Source organism: Pinus tabuliformis, chromosome 6 (assembly GCF_031772625.1).
Source record: "Pinus tabuliformis cultivar Carrire ecotype Pingquan chromosome 6, CPIR1, whole genome shotgun sequence".
Classification (NCBI taxonomy): Eukaryota; Viridiplantae; Streptophyta; class Pinopsida; order Pinales; family Pinaceae; genus Pinus; species Pinus tabuliformis.
The window spans coordinates 49,496,286-49,511,581 of NC_142292.1; positions in this window are offsets into that span (position 1 = coordinate 49,496,286).

Consider the following 15,296-nt stretch of genomic DNA (forward strand, 5'->3'; position numbering starts at 1 on the left):
AACATTAGCACAGAAGCGGAGCCAAAGTATGTGATGCTTGGGGACTATTGGGACGATGCTACAGTAGATAAGATCACTGAGTTACTAAGACTTGTTCCCGACCAAAATATGTAATGCGCAGCGAAACGACTGGGACCTGCACGTACCCGCTGTGTTATGGGCATACAGGACAACGTCCAAGAAATTGATGGGACAGACACCATTCTGGTTGGTCTATGGTACGGAAGCAGTCATGCCGATGGAATACATCATACCTAGTCTACAAATAGCAACACTCATAGGCATGAAGAACCACGAAACTCTAGAAGAAAGGCTCGCGCAATTAGAAGAACTCGAGGAAGAACGATTTTTGGCTGGATTTCACCAGCAGGTACAAAAGCAGCGTGAGAAAGCCTAGCACGACTGCCATATCAAGTTGTGCACCTTCAAGGTAAATGATTTAGTGCTGTTGTATGACAGCAAGTTCAAAAAATTTCCTGGAAAATTCAGAATGCACTGGTTGGGACCATACATGGTAAAAGAGGTCACAAATGGAGGCACGGTCTAGCTAATTAAACTTAATGGAGAACTCTTCCCAGGAAAAGTAAATGGTAGTCGCCTGAAGCCCTACATGAGTGGGCTGGCTATCTGACTAACCGATCAAAGCACAGTCTTTGCAACCCGAGAAGCCGAACAAGGGTGCGAGACTATAAACACAAGCACTAGAAGCCAGTACCAAAGAAGAGGCACGAGTCATATGCAGATGATTTAGAAGCAGGAATGGAGCAGATTCAGTAGACGGTAGAACAGTGCACTATGGACCTTCGCGTAGCATAGGCACACTTGGAGGGGCTCCATGCCAAGATCGCCACACCAGCAGAGTGACTCGGGACAAGTCACGATGATTGTGTTGGGGGCCTGTTGGGCATGGGATCCCTCATAGCAAGTTTTGGGGCTTAAAGCCCGAGTTTTTTTTAGTTGTATTGTAAGACTCTGCAAAGTGCGGGCACGGAGTGCGAAAGTCTACGATGAGTCATAAGGTTGTCCGCCCTAAGAATTGTAAAATAATGTAAAGTTGTGTCGGCCTACCCATGGTCCGCGGACCATGGGATTGTATAAATAGAGTGAGGCTCTAAGTGTAAATATAGTAGTTTTTGGCAAGAAAGTAATAAATATATGTGAAGGCATGATTAGAGCATAAGGGGAAAGTTGAGGTGTATTGGGTCATAGTAGTAGGAAGAGTCTCTGCAGCTGAGTGCGTAGAGGCCTAGTAGAGCAACTGAGTGCAAGGACCCCTGCGGCTGAGTGCACAGGGCGGAGTCGGGTCTGTAAGTGGGATTATACTTGAGAAGGAATACTAATAAAGATAAGTTTGATTCGGAACATTGTGCATCTATGTTTCTATTTATCCTTATGCATTTATACTATTGATGATTACGTGCACTTACCTGAATGTTGAATGAAGTAATAAGAATATTGGGCCCTCACAAGTTAAGTTAAGCACTAATATAATAGCACAGTAAGAATAGAGATCAGGGTAGTACTTTCTTCATGCCCTTACAGAGGTGTGCGGAGATAGTGGCACAGGTCGTGAAGGATAAACAGCTGCGCGGAGTAGCGCAAGCGCGCAGGTTCGGACCGTAAACCTCTAGGAACCTCATCAACACATCCCTAGGGTGTGGAAACCTAGTTCCAGCACCCTCCCATACTACTTCGAGTGAGACCTTAGTCAACGCTTCGTGAATTGTTGCCAAAAGGGCCAGTAGTACCAAGATTTGTTTGGCTAAATCACTTCAGAACCTGGGTCAGGCCCCACTAAGCCAACACCTCCTCTCTTGGGTAGCATATTTGTTGAAATTCTAAGAACAATACTCTATTCCTTGCTCTGATACAAAATGATGGCAATTTTGATGGTCAACACTATGTTTCGCGAACTTCTGTCTCAATTTTTTTTGACCAGGTGAAGCGCTTCTAAGTGATGATGGAAAACTCAAATTTTGGAGGCCTTCCCCTGGGTATTTTGTCGAGTTTGATGACTCAATAGAAAGTAAAAATGTGGGGATAGTTGACCCAATTCCAAAGTTCAAAATGGACTCCTAAAAGTCGATCAAAAACAACTCTGAACTGGTGCAACCCTTCTACGACTAATGGTTTTTTTGAGCGATTTCAAGCAAAAAAAAGTAGAAATTCAAGATTTCTTTAGATCTATCATTGAGAAAATATACAATTAGGATAAAATACTCACATCATTGAGGAGATCTATAGATCAATCTCGTTTGGATGCAAAATTCCCACAAATACGCAATTTATTGGATATCAATCTATAGGATTCTGCCATTACACTACAGCAAAATGATTTTCATCGATTGAAGCAAACAATTCCTTGACATAGGATGATGATAGATACACCATGAAACTCCACTGAATCAATTATGAAAATTAAAAACCACAACACAAAAATTATTATGGTCCTTAAAGCCCTGATCTACATTTAACCTTCTCCACAAAAATGTGTTTTTCCTCTCTTTTAATGCTCCTCTCTAAATTCGAATTTCTCAAACAAGCTAATCCCTAATTAATTGGCCTAACACACACCTAAGCTAACAAAATCAATCACTTCACTCCTAATCTAGGCACTCCAACAAATTTTACAAACAAATAATAAGTAAGAAAATTTATGAGGTCCAACCCTCTTTAGTAAATAATCTTGACCGATCAGGTCCAAGGTAATTTATCTCGTTTGATGCTCCTACAACATGCTATCACAATGTTCCTCTATGCTACACCATACAACTCTACCATACATCTCCTACTCCATACCATACCACTCCTCTAGTTACAATACCTCTTTTAACGGTAATAAAACTCACACCGGTCCTCCATACCTCCCATCCAAAATGCTCACACCGGTTTCCATATACCACTATTTATACCCTCCATTGGCACACCAGTCATGTGTTGACCCTCTTCCTAGACTAAATTTATGATCTGAAAATGAAATGTACTTGTTTAAGGGTGCAAGGTATCCATTTCCCATAATTGCAAATATGAGCTATACACTCCAAGTGACCTCTGAAAGTGTGAAAACTTCTTATTCCTTATACAGAGATAGACTATAGGGGCATTCACCTGACACGTCACCTCTAAAGAGAGGATGAGTTCCAGAGGCTACCTGGCCCTCTACAGGCTCTGCCTAAAGAAATAACGAAGTAAACACTTAGAAGTCTTTGACATACACATACTTGAAATTTGATGTCTTGCGGAATAAGACAAATAACTTTCTGCAGCTGAATAGGTGATTATTTGCGTATGCAAGTTATGTATATTTGTTTTTTAACAATTTATATCAGTTTTGTTTAGCATATCATCTTCAGCAAATAAAGATATCAAAATGATAAAGCAGTTCACCCCTTCTGGGCTACATCTGCTGGACCAAGCCTCTCAAACTAGGCTTGTCCTCTTGTATTAAAAATTCTACAAAGGCTAATACAAGAATATGAGTGTCTCAAAAGACAGATCTGACTGTAAATAAAGAATCATAAGATAGGAATTAGCTAAAAATGCTCTTTCCCAAACACTAAACTGTGAAATTGTACCTTATACAGTACTTTTCCCAATTGGCCCTAGTGGCCCTTTAAACTTGCATGGAGAATTTCGAGGTGAAGATGACCTCAATTGGTTTTGAAACCTCTGCCATTAGACTCAGAAGGTTGAAAATAGCAGACATAGGCTTTTGAATCACCAAAAATGGATGAACACAGCCCCAAACAGCTCAAGCACTGAAATGGCCCTAGTGGCCCTGAAAGCTTCCCTGAAGCTAAACAGTGAGAAGAATGCCTCAACAGGAAAAACGAGCTGTAGAAATAGATTCATAATTCTGAAAACCTTCAGGAATGACCTTCGTTCCACATTCAATGGCTGCACAATTCCCAATGCAGCTCCCAAATTGATTTGGCCCTAGTGGCTCCTGGAACTTCCACGAAGCAAAATCACCTGCAAATGACCTCAGATGGTTGTGAAACCTGTGCCAATGGCTTCAGAAGGTCGAAGAGACCCAAAATCAAAAAAAAAAATCGTCCAAAAAGGACTTTCCTAGCCAAAGTTATGGCTCATTAAAGTTTCTCCAGTCTGCCCTAGAAAAACTCCAGATAAAACTGGCTAACTTCCAGATAACCCCGACAAATATGGAAATTCCGCCATTTTTGGAGCGCTCCGCCAAAAACTCCGCCAGTCTGACCATCGGTTAATGGATTTTTTTAATGGCACATGTGAATAGTCGGCGGTTATGCATTGAATAGCGTGCAAAACGGGGAGTGGGAACTGTTTGTTAACCCGCGCTTAATGGGATATGTGACCACGTGTTTATAACCGTTGACATTAACTGTTCTGCTGGCGGTTTAAGCATGGCACCCGGTTCTTGGCGTGAGGTCACGTGGTATGGGGGCTGGCCCCCTTCGGGCCCCGCCCATTCAAGGTTAAAACCCATATAGAATTTCCGCCACCATCCTAACAAGTCCCAACCATATAGCCTAACGGTAAGGCGTGGGAGTGTTACAAGGTAGGTCACGTGTTCAAATCTCAACCAGACCAAAATTTTAACCATATGCACCCATAGTTGCTGATGTCACCTTGGGCCACGTGGCGGCCTCCGGGCCTGCCCCATGGGAACCTGTGATTGGCTGCCCAAATGGAATATTCCAAAGAATATTCTGTGAAATATTCTTTTTTTAATATTTTTTTGAAAAATATTCAAAAATTAAGGGTTATTGGGCGATTTTGTTTTTGGCATAACTTTCTCATATGGAGATCGTTTTTCGAACCGTTCGCAACACCGATATCGGGAGGACAAGCTCTATCTGGTCATTTAGGTTTGGACCAGTTCTGAGCACTTTCATTTTTGACCATTTTACGACACTTTGTCCTGAGCTCCTGATCACACCTCCCAAATGAGAAGGCTTTTGGTCCCCAAAAGCTTACTGAATCTCTGAACTGAACTATACAGCACTTGAGGAACAGAAATATCCTCTTCTGATCAGCCAAAAGATCATACTGATGCCAAAATGTCCTGCCTTATCAACTGTCACGATGACCATCCATGGCACCTCTGCTCCAGAAGAAGATTTGCCTCCCAAATGAGAAGGCTTTTACCGGCTATAGCATGCTGAATGTACTGCAAATTCTCATCCCAAACTCTTGGGATACTTGCTGCAAAAACTTCTCAAAATAAGTAGAGACCCCTGCTGAAATTTGAGCTCTCTTTGCATGCATACTTTTTCAGCTCATGGGATTGTGCATTGCTTTGCACCAATTTCCTTCCCTGCACTAAATGACACCAAAAGGTATCTTGTGCAACAAGACAATCATCAACAACAATTTGTCCTAAAATATGCTGAATAATGGACTCAACCATCAACATAACAAGTGTGTACACAACCGACACAAGTCGACAAAACATGTGCACCACAATCGACACAAGTCGACAACATAAGTGGCACAATCGACAATGTAAAAGTGTGCTCACAAGCGACACTAGTCGACTGTCAACAAGATACATTTACAAACACATGTATGTATAAAAACAATGAACTATATATAGTTCGATAAACACACCTACAACATCTATGTATAGGTGCAACTTCAACTCTTCTTTCTAAGACCAACAGGTACATCAACCCAATAAAAACACATGTGGGTGACAAGAGCTGAAATAGAGTGAGTCTCATACTCAGCTTTTTCCATCTTGCAACTTGCATTCCCTTAACAAAGAAATGCATTCAATCAAAAGACATGCAACTTTAATTGGATAAGAATTCTAACCATTTCTTACCAATCCATTTCAAAGGCGCTTCCTTTAACTGCACTTCGATATCAACATGTGTATCATCCTGACACATATCAATGATGGAAACTTCCTTCCCATTCTTGCCATACTCTTTCTCCACTTTCTGTAATTTTCGTGGAAGCATTGTTGGATTAAGAGCCCAACACCTTTCAATAGTATGTCCATGCTTATGGCAAAAAGTGCAACACATGTTCATCTTCTTGACAGCATGATTTGCATTGTTCAATGGAACTTTGGCTTCTTGCCTTCTTTCCTTCAAAAGTTTCCTGTAACTTGCCATTCTTTTCCAACATCTAGAAACACTATGGTTAACCAAACCACAAAAAGAACAGGCAATTCTTTTCCAATGCTTGTGTGGAAATTTTCCATGCTTTACATGATCAAAGGAAATATGATTGAAATCAGATTTATACCTTTCTCTTTCACCTTCATTACCTTCATGAGGAGGTGAATCAAATGAAGAAGAAGCTCCTTTTGGAACACCATCAATCCCTTCAATGGTTTTAGAGCTTTCACCACTTTCTTGTTCAAGTGCATTCTTATGCACACCTTCTTCTTGCAAGGTATAATTCAAACTATTGCATTCCTCAAGGATACAACCTTTACAACCTTGAGATAGAGAACCTGAAATGAAACTCCTTCTAGGAACTGTTTCAATTGCCTTCGTGGCTGCTTTGGAACTTTCTCCATAAGATTGTCCATAGCCAAGACCCAAATTCTTAGGCCTTACCTCAACCATTATTGGCTCAAACATACCCTATGCATGTTTGCCCAATCCTTTTCCTTCATATCCCATTTTGGACATCAACTTGGACCCTATGCCTCTGGTATGTTTCTCAAAAGAACCAACATAAACATTCTTATAAGAATTTTAAGACAAACTAGAATTTTTTACCTCTTCTTCAAGTTGATACTTGGCTAAGGCTTCTTTGGCAACAAGGAGTTGTGTCTCCAACTCATGCATCCTTTCCAGATTCATGTTTGCAATATGAAGTTGGCCTTTCATTTCCTGCAATTGGTCAGAAAGCAACTGCTTCTCTTCCCTCATGGAATTCAACTGCTCTTGAAGTCTAGAGCTCTTTCTTTCATCCTCATACATTTCTCTCACCATATTCATCATGATGAAAAATTCTTGCTTCAAGCCCTCATCAAAGAATCTTGTGAAGGAGGACGATTTTGAGAACTCACTTATGGAAGTTGTCATTATAAAAATGAACAAAAGAGATTCAACAAACTCAAACAACAAGTAGTTTGCAGAACAATAAAGCAGTCAATCTTCAACACTGCTTAAGACACCTTTCAAGCTACACAATCAAGCTAGTGATGTTAGTCAAGCAAACCTAGTGCTCTGATACCATCTGATCTGAAAATGGAATGTACTTGTTTAAGGGTGCAAGGTATGCATTTCCCATAATTGCAAATGTGAGCTATACACTCCAGATAAAACTGGCTAACTTATGGCTCATTAAAGTTTCTCCAGTCTACCCTAGAAAAACTCCAGATAAAACTGGCTAACTTCCAGATAACCCCGACAAAGATGGCAATTCCGCCATTTTTGGAGCACTCCGCCAAAACCTCCGCCAGTCTGACCGCCGGTTAACGGATTTTTTTAATGGCACATGTGAACAGTCGGCAGTTATGCATTGAATAGCGTGCAAAACGAGGAGTGGGAACTGTTTGTTAACCCGTGCTTAATGAGATATGTGACCACGTGTTTATAACCGTTGACATTAACTGTTCTACTGGCGGTTTAAGCATGGCACCCGGTTCTTGGCGTGAGGTCACGTGGTATGGGGGCTGGCCCCCTTCAGGCCCTCCCATTCAAGGTTAAAACCCATATAGAATTTCCGCCGCCATCCTAAAAAGTCCCAACCATATAGCCTAATGGTAAGGCGTGGGAGTGTTACAAGGTAGGTCGCGTGTTCAAATCTCAACCTGACCAAAATTTTAAACATATGCGCCCATAGTTGCTGATGTCACCTTGGGACACATGGTGGCCTCCGGGCCTACCACGTGGCAACCTGTGATTGGCTACCCAAATGGAATATTCCAAAGAATATTTTGCGAAATATTCTTTTCTTAATATTTTTTTTGAAAAATATTCAAAAATTAAGGGTTATTGGGCGATTTTGTTTTTGGCATAACTTTCTCATACGAAGACCGTTTTTCGAACCGTTCATGGCACCGATATCGGGAGGACGAGCTCTATCTGGTCGTTTAGGTTCAGACCAGTTCTAAGCACTTTCATTTTTGACCATTTTACGACACCTGGTCCTGAGCTCCTGATCAATTTAACATGGTTTTCTGCTAATGATCTACTATAAGACCAGATCGAACAGTTAAAAACCATTCAATGGAGATATTAAGAGAATAATCCAATTTCTTTGTTGTTAAAACATAAAGCCAAATGGGTGAAATAAAAACTGAAGAATGAGTTTAAATCGACAAATTTGCATGAAGAGAATCCTTGATAGCGAGAAGGATAGCTTGTTGCACCTGATAATAAAATACAAGTTACTCGTAGATCATTTGCTGGGGGAAGAAGAATATATGTTGCCTCTGTTGGGTCATTTTCAGTTGCTCTGGTGATTTCATCCTTCTGTGATAGGCAGAATTTTAAAAGCCCGATGAAACATGTTCTGTGGACGAAAGGAAGGAAGAACGGTACCTTACTCCTCGTGGAATGTAACGTGTGGTGTAATTCCTCTCATGTGTATGATAGTGCACCGATTCCATGGTTTGGGGAAATTGCAACATCTCTAGCAGCGAGTTCGTAATATTAGTTTGTCCTTCAGTACCATGATTTGCTTCGTTGTCTAGTGTTTATGGCCATCTTCGATGAAGTGAGTTCTCTTCCTTTTGATCTTCCTCCATCCAGTAGCAGTGTATGGTGCATTCATTTATGTGTGCTGATACTTGTGTTGAATGTGTGGAATGATCCTTTAACTAGTGTGAAACTGGTCATTGTTGTTGTGCATATGTGCTAAGTGTGTGCTTTGGTCGGTCTAATTGAATACTGAAGATATCATTGGATCTCTATTGAAAATTATGTGAATACCGTGAGCATGGTCACTATTTATTATATTTTGATTGTATACATTGAATTCCATAAAGGTTGTATATATAATGGTGTAAATTTTTGAATCCATCAATTTAAAGAAGAGATCATTGAGAGGAGTTTATTTTTGTTAACATAATGGCTGAATTTGATGATATATTAGAGCTACTGAACACCCTAATACTTTCCACTATTGATGGGAAATTAAACATAAACAAATACGGTCTCTGCGACATTCAAACCTACCTGCATAATTCATAGGAAAATATTGATTTTTTGCATCTAGAATCTCAGTTCCAGCAAGATGAGCTTCAACATAATTGTCATTCTAAATTGTTTTCTACTCAAAAAAATCCTTTGTTCAAGGTTAAAAAAGACACCCATCAACAATGAGCAAGTGATGAAATTAGTAAGATTGAGGTTGATTCAAATCCATTACCCAATGAAGCAGCAGAATTACTTGCAGATGTAGAAATTCAGCCTGCATTTCCCAAGTCGATCATCAAACCTTGGGAAGAGCTTGTCCATAAAAAGCACAAAAGTGGTCTTGGATATGACAAATATGTGTCCTTTCATATTCTATATTACTCAAATCCCATCCAGTTTCAAATTGTTGGATTCCTTCATGGCAGTTCACCTTCACCTGTTCCAAATTCCACTCCTCCACATTCACAACCAAAAGTTGTTAAATGCCAACACTGTGACTGACTTGGCCATATGAAAGATCACTATTTTTATCTTCATCCGTGGAAGAATTGTGGTCATCATACTCATTCTTCACACAGATGCTTAAAAAAAAAGCCTCCTGCAAGAACAAAGATTCATCTTAGATGGATCGCTTCTTAGCAATGGGCTTCAACAGCTAAGAAGATATTTCACTCATACAACAAGATTTGTTCTCGAATATTGAAAAGTCTTGCAATTGAGTTTTTTTCCATCTTCTCACCTTGTATCTGACAGGGGGGAATGATGGTCATATATAAGGTTCAAAGCCACAACAAGCGAGCTTCAGCCACAACCTGCCATACCAAATTCAGAGTTGTAACTAGAGACAAAGATCCCCCTAAGCATGCCTTCGGTTGATGATCATCCTTAAAGCATTTATGCGGGTTGATACATATCTTCAAACAATTGAGGACACTTCCTCTAGAATAAGACTTCAGCCTCTTACCATTTTTGGAAGAGTTCCAGGAATTGCATTAAGCATTTCAGAGTTGGTGGTCATCCTTAAACCATCACAGGTTGAGACCTCCCTTTTTTCAAGGTTGAAGGTTTCCCTCTTCAAAACATTAGGAGCACTTCCTCTAGTAGAAGACCTCAGCTTCATGTCATATTTGGAAGAGTTCCAGGAATTGTACTAAGCATTCCAGTGTTGATGGTCATCCTTAAACCACCCCCCTTATACCAACATTTCAGAGAGCACATTCAGCCTAGTGCTTCCATGCATTTTTTGCACATTTTGTATTACAGCTCTCTTCTTACTCATACATACTCCTTTGGATTAAGGGGGGGAATGTTGGACACCTAATCCTATATGGGTTGGTGTGGAATGTGAACAGTCACCGCAGTCCAAGAGACCACTTGGAATATGAATCCAAGGGTCACACCATGTACTATAAATGTATATCATGTCAATAATATATGAAATCTAATGCTTATCTTTCTATTTCATTGTTTACATTCCATGTGAGTTTAACAGTATGGCTTGTTGAGATTTTGTTACACGACGATATCTCCCTAGTTTTTCTTTGCTAAAGATGGAACAAAGACCATGTTGATGTTCTTTCTACAACACCAATGCCTATTTTGGATGCTTTGTTCTTCCATGATTAGTAACGAATAATGATACAAGCATACACATGATTAAAGTCAACTTGATATTTGAAGTGATACATTCATGAACAACACAACCAACTTATTTGGAGGAACTGAGATTTCCAAATGTTAAATTATTGTAACTTAGAAAGTTGTTACAACTCTATTTCAATTAAGGAAATTTTTTATAAGACAATTTTATATAATCTCGATTAGGATCACATGAGAATCGATAGATTATCATGATGATCGTACTTTTTGAAAAAGGAATGTAATTTGAAACTGTAAAAGAGTGTATTCCTTTCCCCTAGGGCATGCATAGATAGAGATAGTTAGAGGAAGAGCACCATCATTGTAAACAATCATGTATTGCAATAGTCATCAATGCAAATCTTTACTGTTCGTGGCTTCATATCTCTTTCTTGATTAACTTTCCTGTTATGTAAATCACCATCCCTAATTGGTAAGGAGGAAGGGCCCTCCTTCTTAACATAGATCACTAGTTAGAGAGGTATTGTATCTATATATTTATTTCCTCTCAATTGTGTGTTATGTGTAATTTATTGTTTTTGTTACAGATCTTGTTCATGTATTCAAAAGTTGCAATATTATAGCCTCTATCATTGTGTAATAGAGTAGGTCTTGGACCAGTATATTCATTAGGTGTGGTGGTTGTTTGATTACTTATAGTTCTTGGTATGTTTAACTTATTGGATGGTTGTTATATAAATTGTTATTTCATTGTGTGAGTGTTGAATGGTTACCAAGAGTGTTGTTTCTTTTGAATAAGAGTGATCAAGTGACAAAGTGTGATTTATTCTACAATGAGTGTATTTTCTTCTAAAATTTTGAGCAATATTTGAAGTGTAATATAAAGTGTGTTTGAAGTGATGTGAGTGATATTTACAAAAAAATGTTTTGAGACTTTGATTAGCATTAGTTTCTATTTATTCTTACATATATTTTTCACAATATACTTGAAATAAAAAATGTCAACTTGGATTGAATATTTATGCGTGAGTAGGATTGGTTTTCTAATTAAAAATACAATTAATATACCCAACACTCACCCTCACTAAGTTTTTTAGATTGAGACTCACATGTGTCTTCAAAGGAGCGATTATCTTCTTGTGTATAAAAGATTTTCAATTTTTTTCATTATTCACTATGTTACATTTGTTATTTTCCTTACCTATTGATTTATTCTCTTCCATTTTAAATGGACATTTTGAGGCATAATGCCCTGCTCTTCCAAAATTATCACTTAAAAGGAAGTTTTTTTATACTTACCACCCCCTTTCTTCAGTCTTGCCATAAATGTTTCTTCTTCTTCATTTGAGTCTAAGCATGAGCACTCTTGATCTTTTGTTGGTTTCTTATTTTCTCTAAAAGTTGCATCTATTTTCGTAGAATTTCCTTTTTTAATTCTCATTTCATATGATGTTAGACAACCCAGAAATTGATCCATTGTTAGAGTTACAATGTTAAATATTTCTTCAATAGATGATACAATAGGATTAAACTAGCCAGGAAGCGACCTCAACACTTTTTGCACTATGGTGGATTCATTAATGTTTTCATCAACACCTCTCATAACATTTACTATTTCATCAACTAGAAGAAATAATTTTTCTATATCTTCATCATAACTCATTCTCAAAGACTCAAACTACATTGTGTAAACTTGTAATTTAGCCATTTCTACTTTGCTATCACCTTCACGAACATTATTTAACTTATCCCACATTTCCTTTGCAATTTCACAATGCATTAATTTTACAGATTCTTATTCAGCTAGCCACTAAGGATAGAATTCATGGCTTCGGAATTGAACGAAAAAATTAGTTTATCATTTTTATTAATAATGGCAGTTGGTTTATTTCAACCATGTTCAACTACATGCCAAACATCTACTCCAAGGGGCATTAATTATGTCTTCATTAAAGCTTTACAAAATGTATAAATAGTACCATTAGAGAAAGGAGCTTTGTTTGTTTAACACCCTTCTCGAGTGGGCATTTCTATGACTTATATCTTCCTTCTAGTTGTTAAGCTTATATAGAAGTAACATGTTCTAATACCAATTGTTGGAAACTACGCAATTACTAAGAGGGGGTGTGAATCAGTAATTGTGTCTTTTAAATGACCAATTTCAAATTATTTTAAGAGCCTTTTAACCTTTTCTTTAACAATTAGCAGATTTAAGTAGGTTTTCAATAATTAACCAAGATTTCAAAAGCAAACACACAAAAAACACATGCAACACATGTAGAAACCAGATATAATTGGGAACCCATAAAGGGACAAAACCATGAATTTTTTTGTGATGTAAAGACAAGCACCCACTCCATCTTGTTACAAGCTCCAACTTGTTCTTTTTCAAGTTATTACCTGAAAGGAAACACAAATCCCCTGAAAAGATTACAAATTTACTTTGATGGTTTACTTGTTCTTTGAATTATGAGTTCTTATTTTTATTTTTCTATGTCTCTAATTTGTACTCTATATTTTTCCCCTTTGTATTTTTTTATCTCCTTTGATCCTCTTCCTCAATTCTATTTCACATTTTATCATCTTCCTCTTTCTCTCCTTGCAAGGTAATTCATGAACTAGTTCTCACAAAATTCAATTCACTAGCAACTCTGTCATTCAGAAATACATCTTTTTCTATACATAACTAACTATCTTTCTATATTCCAATGCAGGTATTTGAAGTGATTCAGTGGTCCAACCATTTGTTTCACATTCCTCCAAATTTTTAAAGATCAATTCAAAACAAATGGACCTCAAAATATTCAAAAAATAATGTCACATAAGCTAACTCCAATGATTGAATAAGCCAAGGCCCATGTTGTTATTTATCCATGCTACAGGACATGGAAGTTGATTACACATTGATAATATGCACTGCGACGCTAATTTCTCACTCCAATCTGAGTTGCAAATGCAAGTTGTCCATGATGAAATTGTGTTTGTTAATCAATTGAAGAAGACTAAAACTTGCTTCAAGCCAAATATAAACATATGTCCAAGCATACTTCTAATCATACTTTTGTTTCACTACTTCCATTATTTCTTATAGATTATCATTTTTAACATCAAGTGCCTTGGAATTATTCTCAACTGTCTAAATGAGTTACTACAAATGGAGGACTCCTTCTACCACAAACATAATTCTAACCTTCATAATGTGGAGCACTCTTCTATATATGTGCATTGAAAACTTGTAACTATACCTTGTCATGATCCCCAACTAAGTGGGTCCATTCCCTAAATAATTAGACTATAGATTGATGAAAACAAATCTATGTTACTAATATATCTTCATCACTAGGCAAAGAACCTTAATGGTTATAGTTGCCAAAATGTGCAGAACAAGCCTTTTGAAAATCCTCTTCCATGCACCCTTTGTCATTCATTGGACATTGATGACACATATTGCTTTCTAGACATATCATTCTAATGTCACACTCAATTAATCACTACTCAAGGGTTTTCATATACTATATATTACCAATTTAAAGCCTAAAAATAGGATACATGCTAACAGTCTTTCCATATCTAATTATGTGATCATGGACTAGTTTCACAGGTTGAACCCAACCATCTCCTAGTTGGGTATTTAGGAGGAATGCATAAGGGTTCTCCATATGTGAAGATATAGTTGCAAAGTTACAGGGCAAGTGACAAGGCAAATTGGTCATATTCCAACATATATGTTGAACATTGAAGGTCATTTATGAGTCATTGAATCAAGTGACATTTATGAATTACAGCTACCTCAAGCTTGAGAAAGAAATCAAATTTTGGGTTCACGCTAGACACAGTACCCCTTGTTTTTCAATACCCACCAAAATGAAAACAGATATAAAAATTATTTGCTAGGTGACAAATAAGACCTCATTTCTCATTGTTGAGTTAAAGTCTATATATGGTATCATGGCCTGTGTTTGATGTGTATAGCCAATGTATCACATAGATGGGTTCATATTTAATATTTGTTTTCTAAGTTACTTCAAATGTATATACTTGTATAATACGCAATGGTTTGTTAGGAAAATATTTCATTAAGAAAACAATGGTGTAGCCATTACTTTATGAGTATTCCTTAAAAATTTACCTATGATTGATACAATTCGGTCACATTGGTTACATTGGTTACATTATTCTATTATTCTAATGGCCGAAAAATCAAAACACCTTCGAAATCAATACCAACTATGTAGTGACATCTTAAGCACCACACCCCCTAGCAGTATTATACACACGGATATATTTCCAATGATGCAATAATTACCTCAATTGGAGTTCATATGAAAATGTTATGCTACCTAGATATTCACCTTCTTATTATGACCACCATGATTCGAGAGGATGCCATGTCAACCCTCTTTATTCTTGAGAAAAAGGCTATCCACATCATCATGATGAAGGATACTATAGAAGACTCAATATTGTAAATCTATCTAGGGGTTAAAGCAATCAAACTTAATCACTAGTATGTTATTGAGTTGTGCTGCAACAAGGCTAGTAGGAGGAAAAGGGGTTCCACACTATTTGAGTGCATTTTGTTCCATAAATTAGTAGAGTAGATGAGAAAAG